Source organism: Amblyomma maculatum, chromosome 1 (genome assembly GCF_055883805.1).
Source record: "Amblyomma maculatum isolate TAMU_Amacu chromosome 1, ASM5588380v1, whole genome shotgun sequence".
NCBI lineage: Eukaryota > Metazoa > Arthropoda > Arachnida > Ixodida > Ixodidae > Amblyomma > Amblyomma maculatum.
Window position 1 is genome coordinate 458,734,439 of NC_139344.1, and position 8,619 is coordinate 458,743,057.

General features: G+C 41.1%; 1 long non-coding RNA gene across 1 annotated transcript; it reads right to left on the reverse strand.

The window, feature by feature from the left end:
• Positions 1 to 918: 918 nt before the first annotated feature.
• LOC146209759 (uncharacterized) lies at positions 919 to 5,744 on the reverse strand. The gene is made up of 2 exons (XR_014703472.1): positions 5,661 to 5,744; positions 919 to 1,267 (listed from the first exon to the last, which is right to left on the reverse strand). It is a non-coding gene; the product is annotated as an uncharacterized LOC146209759 (long non-coding RNA).
• Between the last annotated feature and the right edge of the window lie 2,875 nt (positions 5,745 to 8,619).

Below are 8,619 nucleotides of genomic sequence, written 5' to 3' on the forward strand. Positions count from 1 at the left end.
TGTGACCTATGCGTAGACGCCATGAAATTACCTGGAATTGTTTCTTATGTAGACAAGATTGCTTTTCCTTAAATGGGCTTTAAGGAGTTAAGCTTGTGCTCTGCTTCAGGTCCCCAAGCAGCCTGCCATTTAGCTCTATTTTTTGCGTACTAACTTCATGCAATCTCCGCATGGCATATTAATTTGTTTTATTTGCCTATTTTTCGCACGCGCAGCGCATTTATCTGCTCGTTCATTACCCCTTATCCCAACATGACTATGTACGCAACACAATTTTATAGTACGTTTAGAGTAGTATTATACTACCCAAGCAGCACACCAGCATTGGTCCAACAATGGTTCATCACTGGAAAAGAATGGCATCAATATTGGACTGATATTGGCATTTGGGCATTTTACTACATTCTCCATTCCTGGCCCATCTTTCGTTCCAAAATTGGTCCAGTGTTCAACCAAGCTGGAGCCACCAATGTAGGCACAATATTAGACTTTCCATTCATGCACCATGATTCTTGCCAATACTGTCCAGCATTATACCATCATTGTATTACCAATATTTGTTTAATACCAGCTATTCCATTGATGGCCCATCGTCAATGCCAATATCATACCAATGGTTAGCCATTGCAGGTGCACTGGCTACTCCATTCATGCCGCATATTGTCGATACCAATATTAATCCAATGGTTTATGGGTACCCCGGCTACTCCATTCATGTGCCATTGATGATGTCAAGATTACACATTTTGTGGCACTGCCTGTGCAGGCCATAAAATGCAGCCTTTTTCATTCTAGCCATATTCGTGACAGCACATCGAACTTGCTGGGACAATAATGGCCTTTCAAATAGGAGTGGCCATGTAAATTCAAATTGTTGCTCATGAGCAACCAGTAGATATTCACAAAACAAGGGCATGGTTCACAAAAAGATAATATTTATTGCAATTGTTACTATAGACGGCAGTTGTTACTAGCCAGCGCTGAGGGCACACACAGCCGCAGTTAGCGGGGCAGTGGCAGGGTTGGTCAGGGCAGGGCGGGCTCTCGGGAAGTGGAAGGGGCCAGGGAGCTGGAGGGCACACTCATAGGCGTAGTGAGGGGGCTGACCATGCAATTGCATTCACAGGTGGCATGCCTGGTTCGCCAGGGGAGGTTTCAGCATAACGCCTTTTTCTTCCACCTCCCCTGTCACAGGAACCAGGCAGCCACCTGCGAATAAATGCGTGTGCCTCCAAATCGTCCACCCCAACGTTTTCGCAAATGGCACCTGCACAAAAACAATGAGGAAACAAAATTTACAACACTATTATGAGGCATATAAAATCGCGCGCATTATTTTAGGAAGATGTAGAAAATTCCAGGATTCATGTACCGAAATTCATGGTCAATGAGAAACACTATACTGATGAGTTCCAGATTAGTTTCAGCCTCCTTGGGTTTATTAGGATGAAAGACGTACATACATTGCATAGCATGTGCCCTGTTGCGTTTTGATCGCCTCCACAGCAATACGGCTGAGACAGCCAGTGTTTCATCCCACACTAGGAATTAGTGCTTGATTGTCGGCTGTCTCCGCATATGACTGGCGCGCTAGTTTTTTGCCGCTCCTACGCTTTCTGCGATGTGCAAACAGTTTATACTAAATATCGTTACCAAGAGAATGTTCGGCGACCATTTGCATTTTTTTAAATGGCTAGATATAATATACACAAGCGATCTAAGCCCACGACTTCTGCACTGGCCACTGGTTAGCTGATATACGCTTTTGACTGGTTTTGTGGGTAGTTCACTTAAACGGGAGCTCACTTAAACGGGTAGCTCACAGGTGCATCATTTTTACACATATACTGCTTGTCCAAGAAAATTTGATCCAAGGGATAAAAAAAAACATTTCGGAGGCAGGCAAAGGAAACCAGATATATATTGCTGGAAGCTACCTTGAGCGCCACAGAAAAGGTTTTTTTGGAATCCTTATTGACATTATTTACCTAAATTTCTGATTAATGACTTACACAATAAATGGTGTTGCTACTTTGAAGAGTACCGGCACAATCCACGTTTGATTATTTGTGATAAAGAACCCTCACGTCTGCATTTTGAACGCCAGATACAATAGGAAACCACGAAAATACAGAAATCTGATTCCCGGACAATACAATTGAGGACTTGGCTTGGCTCGACAGCCCTGTGTAGCGTTAGACCTACAAGTTGCCTATGGTTTCTTCATCCGCGCCAGCACATCGTCCAACAAGACTGTATTTGTATTTTACATCTGAAAAATACTGTTAAACTCATTTATATCCTTACCGCTTTGTAGTCATTATCCGCATTGCAAAGTTCGGCGCGCTCATTGTAACTCGAGCCTTCATGTGCGCCAAAGGGCCGACGCGAAGCAACCATCGCCAGCATATCACCCTTACTCATACATGGGGCTAGCAATCTTAGCGGCAGGTTGTTTTGTCCGCTCAAAATCATGTTGTGAGCGGCACAGTTGAGGTGCGCGAATGGGCTGGTAACGGTTTCGGTATCTACATGACCCGGAATTTATTTACAGCTGGAAAAAAAGGTACACATGAGGTTTCTAACCGCAAATATTGAAACAGGGGTTTCCGAACGTGCCCACCGACTCTGTAAGTCCTATTTATTGTCTAAAGTGAATATTTAGTACTTGAAGCGAATAACCTCACTTCCCCACGTACAAAATAAAAATTTGCTGCGCTGTCCTAAGTGGCTGCCGGCAATGCACCACCGGTTTCCATCGTCTGTTTCTAATGGTTTATTTATAACCCTTGGCTCAAGCTATGGGGCGCAGCAGGTGTAATGTAGCTTCAATAAAACCTGCAAGAGATCATATATATGGGTAGATTTGTAAGGTTTACAGATTTCACTTACAAATTCTACAGGAATCGCGTCACTGCGGCCTTTCTTTAAAATTGACACGTAATAGCGCTATATTCGTGGCTAAAATAAAGTAATCAACGCATTAATTCAGCTTAGCAAATGCAGCTGTAACAGAAAGTGAGGGCTGGCTACACCTAAGGTGTGCCTAGCTTTCTAATTTTCTTAGATGGCACAACCGTTCGAAATATGGAATATTAAAAAAAAGCCCTTGATATTGGCTTTCTCACAGCGTATTATGGGTGCCTTAGATAAGAAACATAATCGAGGTCCCATGGCCATCTTTCGTTTCCAATGAAATTCTTATATGTGGTGGGCAAGTATCTAGACACAAAAGAATTAACCTTAGTTTTTCAAGATACGCGTAGTTTCCTCGAAAAAAAACAATTGTATGGCATATCTCTAGAGGTAGAAAACGCTGTTTTTGCCATTTCAAAATGTTGCAAGTTTGAATACCATGATTTTGTCATCTGCTCTTTTTTACTCACTAAATATATGCAGGTTTTATATTTACAAACACTATTAGAAACCTATTTTGTTTTTGCAGTTGTGTTATTAAAAAATCGCAAACTTTTCTTCAAGAGCGATACGCTGCAAAAATATTCATTTTTAACCTTGGCATATGATGCATTAGGTTGGTTGCACTAAATATGTTTTCACTTCCTGACGCATGTTCTTAATTCCAGGCAGTATCTGGAGCTCCAGACCACTAGGTGTGTTCTCCACAACGCATCAAAATTGCTCAGAATTCGAAAACAGCAGTAAAGGGCAAATTTGCTGCAATTAAAAAAAGATCATCTTCGATTTTCATTCAAATCCCTCTCAAAAATCTTCAGTACCTCAAAAATATCACGGACTAAAAGTGTTGCGTTATACTGTTTAAAAATATAACATTAAATATTAAACCGAGTGCTTGTGCTGATAATGGCCAAACTCAGCCTGCATTCTTGCAAGATCCAATAATATCTTGGCACAGAAACTATTTTTCTACATTATCTAGGTTCCATTCTTTATTTCTGAAAAAATTTGAAGCTCTAGATTTGTGTGTGTATCTGCATATTATTTTGAAATTGGACAAAAGTAAGAAAATGGTAAAATAAGGAAAACTGATTAGAATTGAAGAAACGGCCGCAACATCAATTTTTATCAAAATCTGTGGAAACAATGCAAAGTACTTTGTTAATTCGAGTCAGTAAATATATTGAATTCTGCAAAATGTAATATTAGAAATATAAAAATGCTTGTTTTTGTCCTATAGATGTGCTTATATGGCTCCCCCTTATGGAATAGGCATCAAAACTTCAATTTAGTATTTGCTTAATTTAGTTACATTTTACCTTAAGTAAAATTTAAAACATTGTCAGCGTTTAACACCGTTTTTCTGCTTCTGGGACAAATACTTAATATAGCTTAAAATGGTATTAATTCACTATTTCTGTCAATTTCATGGCAGAACGCAAGTGAAGGCTGAACTTTTTCTCTGTCCTGCATTCTTTTTTATTGCTAGGTGCAGTAGTATTCAATCTAGGTTATTAATATATTATTCCATTTGTCAGCTTTGACCACCACTAACAATACTATATTTTTGAAGATGATTTTCAATGTGTAATTTTTATAATTACAATCTTAAGCAAATCGCTTTCCAGCATAATACTTTTGGTGGCGTTACAGAGAACACACATAGCAGCTTAGAGCTCCAAATTCTGCCTTAAATTAACAATATGACCTGCGTAATAAACACAGAATATTTTAGTGCAAACAACGCAATGCGTCACGCCAGTATGTAAGGTTGAAGATTAACATTTTTGTAGCGCGTTGTTCTTGAAGCAAAGTTGGCGATTTTTTACTAAATCAACTGCATCAATGAAACACACTTTTAATACTTCTTATACAAGTAAACGTTACCCAAATGCGGTGAGTAAAAAACAGTGGATGACAAAATTTTACGCAACCAGCCGGCCTCCAAACGTGCAACTTTTTGAAACGACAAAAAAGGCGTTTTCCAGCTTTAGTGATAGGCGTTTTTTTTTTTTTTCGAGAATACTACGCCGCATCTGGCAAACCTAAGGGTCATTCCTTTGTGTCGAGACATTAGCCCACGACATATGAAAATTTAATTAAAAAAATTGTCATGGCACCACGATTACTGTTCCTGTCCGAAGACATCCATATTTGTTTTCATTTCGTCTCTTCAACAGGCTGGTTTAGCTAATGCGGTGAATAAAAATATCATCGCATATATTAAAAATTTTCGCGCGATATGTTATACCTAAAGCTACCTATATTGTCACAACTGTCATACATTATTTGTAGCTGAAACATCACAAAAGGGATTCGATTGCAAATTGTTCGCTAGTTAAATAGACGTACGAGATGATACACGTATACTTTGTAGAATACAATTTAGGAAAGAGCAGATACAAACTACAGGCGAATAATGCTATGATATGGAGCATATGTATTACTCCGGTTAACAGTAAAAAAATCAACTTTTAACATATTAATATATTCGACAAACTATTGCATGCTCACATAGGAACACAATTAATGAGCTGATCCACGCATCTAATGTCTATGGGCATTAGACGCGTGGATGACTTCGTTTTATTCCAATTCGTGCGTCACTCAAAATAATTGAACGAGAAAAAAGTTAATGTCTACACAATTTTCAGTGAGTATACCACAAATTATACTAAGGTGCTTCATATGTGTCACATCACCTAGCAAGTGAAATGGGATAACAGAAGTAATCAGACTCTAACCCTGATCAGCATTTCGCTTTTGCGCCATCTTTGTAAGTTTTTAGGCAGGCTTTTCCACTGATCATCCTCTTCTTTATACCCCTGCCACCCACAAGACACAAATCTTCTGGGGGTACCGAACTGTTGGTTTTCGAACCAGTGATACAACTTAATCGATACATTTATACGTGGAAAACACTCTCGATGCGTACCTAAAAAAAATGAAAGCATGTATGTGTAGTCGAAATCATTCACCGGCGATTTAATAATATGATTTGAACAATAAAATCAAAGGATCACACTCGAAGTAACAAAAAAGTGGTGGAGAGATAGGAATTGAAGCAATGAAAGGCGGTTGCTTTCTGCAAATAGCCAATAGCAAGAGGTCCACCGTCTATAAGAATAGGCAATAAAAATAAGGCATATTTAAAGGTGCATGCAGCAGTTACAGTGATACAGTGCTACCATTTTTAGGCAGGCTTTTCCGCTGATTTTCTTCTTCTTTATTGCCCTTCCAACCACAGGACACATATCTTCTGGGGGTTGTGGGTTTTCGCACCAGTGATACAACTCAATCGATCCACTTCAACGTAAAAAACGCTCCCGAGGCGCATCTAAAAAAATGAAAGCATGTATGTACAGGCTAAATCATTCACACATGATAAAACAATATGATTTGAACAATGAAATCAAATGATCACACCCAGAGCAGCAAGAAGGTGGTGGAGAGATAGAAATTGAAGCAATGAAAGACGGTTGCTTACTGAACAAAGCCTAGAGTAAGAGGTCCTGCGTCTATAAGAATAGGCAATAAATTAAGGCACGTTTATAGGTGCATGCAGCAGTTAAAGTGATGCAGTGTTACCTTTCTGTTTCACTGCAGTGATTGGTATAAATATTACAGCAATTGCTAGGCATCTCAGGTAACCCCATTGAAAACTTCATCCAAGGTACCGAGGAGCAGTGGCGTGTTATTTGCAGCTGTTAACGGAAAGACAGGCTATTCTATGAGTGCATGCGCATTTCCTCCTTTTTGTACACTTGAATAAAAGCGACTGAACAGTGAGTGTTGCAAGAGGTGCAGCGTCCCTAGGAATGGGGAACAAAATTAAGTTTTAGTAAACAGAGGTACAAAAAGAAGCAAATATGCCTGCAATAATAGCATGATGGCCTACCTTTTGATCAACAGCTGTAAACAACCTGTCACTGCCAGTCGGTTCTTTAGATAGGCTTATCAATGCCAGAGCTTAAAGCTAAGAGCAATAGGAGTAATGTTTATTGCGGTCACGGCCGTAAACAATTCTAGCGGAACACTCCATTACTGTAACTATTCAACCGTCCATTTATACATATCGTTCATTAAAGAACCATGCACATCATATTAAGTTGCTCTTTTCTACTCCCAAATGATTTCCTATGGAATTAGAATACGTGGATCGCTGCTTCGGTTTCAACATTCTTGCACGATGGCTATGGCGTGCACTTCATGCATACGGTACGGCACGTGAGGTACAAAGAGCTGTAATTGCCGAACAGGCGGACCTAACGTCCTGTGCCATTTCGCCTGAAAGTGCGCGCCGTCGTCGAGCGCTTCGCGAGCAATATATTTCGGGCGATATGGTTGCCTCATACCGGGCGTCAATGTTTTGTACATTGTGTCCCGCGTGCACGTTGTTTACTTTGCAGTGACAGGGACGCAGTGCACACACGGCTGATGTGCCTTTTTGCTTGTATTGTTATTTTCCCCCGCCCTCGAAGCGCGTCTGCGAAATCGCTCTCCTATTGTCGCCGCTTTCTGATAACGCCCTCACCTGAAGGCACGTGCTCAGAAGGGGGGCGTCGATTAAGAAAATTTTGAAAAGGGGCTCACTTGCGCTGTTCACGGCTTTCAATTCCTCAATATGATATTAACCATTAAAAAAATGGAGGTTCATTATGACTTAATTATAGCCTAGTCATCAAGCGGCATCACGCACATGTCTGCCCCACTGTAAAATTCGCTTGCACAGACGGCACGAACAGTTTTCAAAACTTCGTCTGTACATCTGAAAACAAAAAACTGCCCTTAACTCTTAACAAAATCCAAAAACTGTGTGAACATGGCTTCCTGCGCGCAGAAGAGAGGCTGTCCAAAATATATGTACATAGCCGGACGCATATTATCTGGTTGCTAATTGATTGCGGCGCGCTGCACAGTCAAAAAACTGCGCAAATGGCTGCCTGCAGTGTTCTGTCACGTGTTGGTGGCATACACACCTGTTATGCACGGCTCCTCTATTTTCGGCGCAAATGCTATTCATATCGCAGCCAGCAAATAAATCCACGCACTTGCTTGCATGTAACCCGGACGAAAATTCGCTTAGTTCTTGAAGTCATGCTTCGCGCAGTTGTTTCGAGGAGAATAAGGAAAGAGAACATTTGGGACTGGTAGGAGATTATATAGAACCAATTATGAAGCAATGGCATGCTGCAAAGATATATACTCACAGTCTAAGATGACGGCGTTCACTGAGTCTGATAATGCCGATGGTATCCCGCCGTTGCTGTAATCCGTACTCCGGCGACATTTCACAGCTCAGCTATTCACTGATATGTAGCAAGCACCAACCGGAGCACATGGACATGTATAGGCGCAAGAGAAAATTATGCACAGCACAATGAAAAATAAAATTAATGAGGGAAGAAAGAAAGGTTTAAGAAGCTGTCACAAGTCTTGTAGCGTGTCCAACAAGCTCTGAAATGAACGCTTCGGAAGGAGGCCGCACAGCAGCGCAGCTGGGGATGCTGTCTGTTGTGTCTTGCACGTAGACGCGTAGGCGAGGGGGAACAACGACCCGCTCAACCAGCGCGTGATTCCCGCCGCGGTGTTGTGTTCGCAAGGGCTGCGCGTGGGAACGAAGGACCAACGACCCTCTCAACATTCCATTCCTCCTTTACCCAGCCCTCTTCTGCTTGCACCGGCCAGCCGTGACTTCGGACC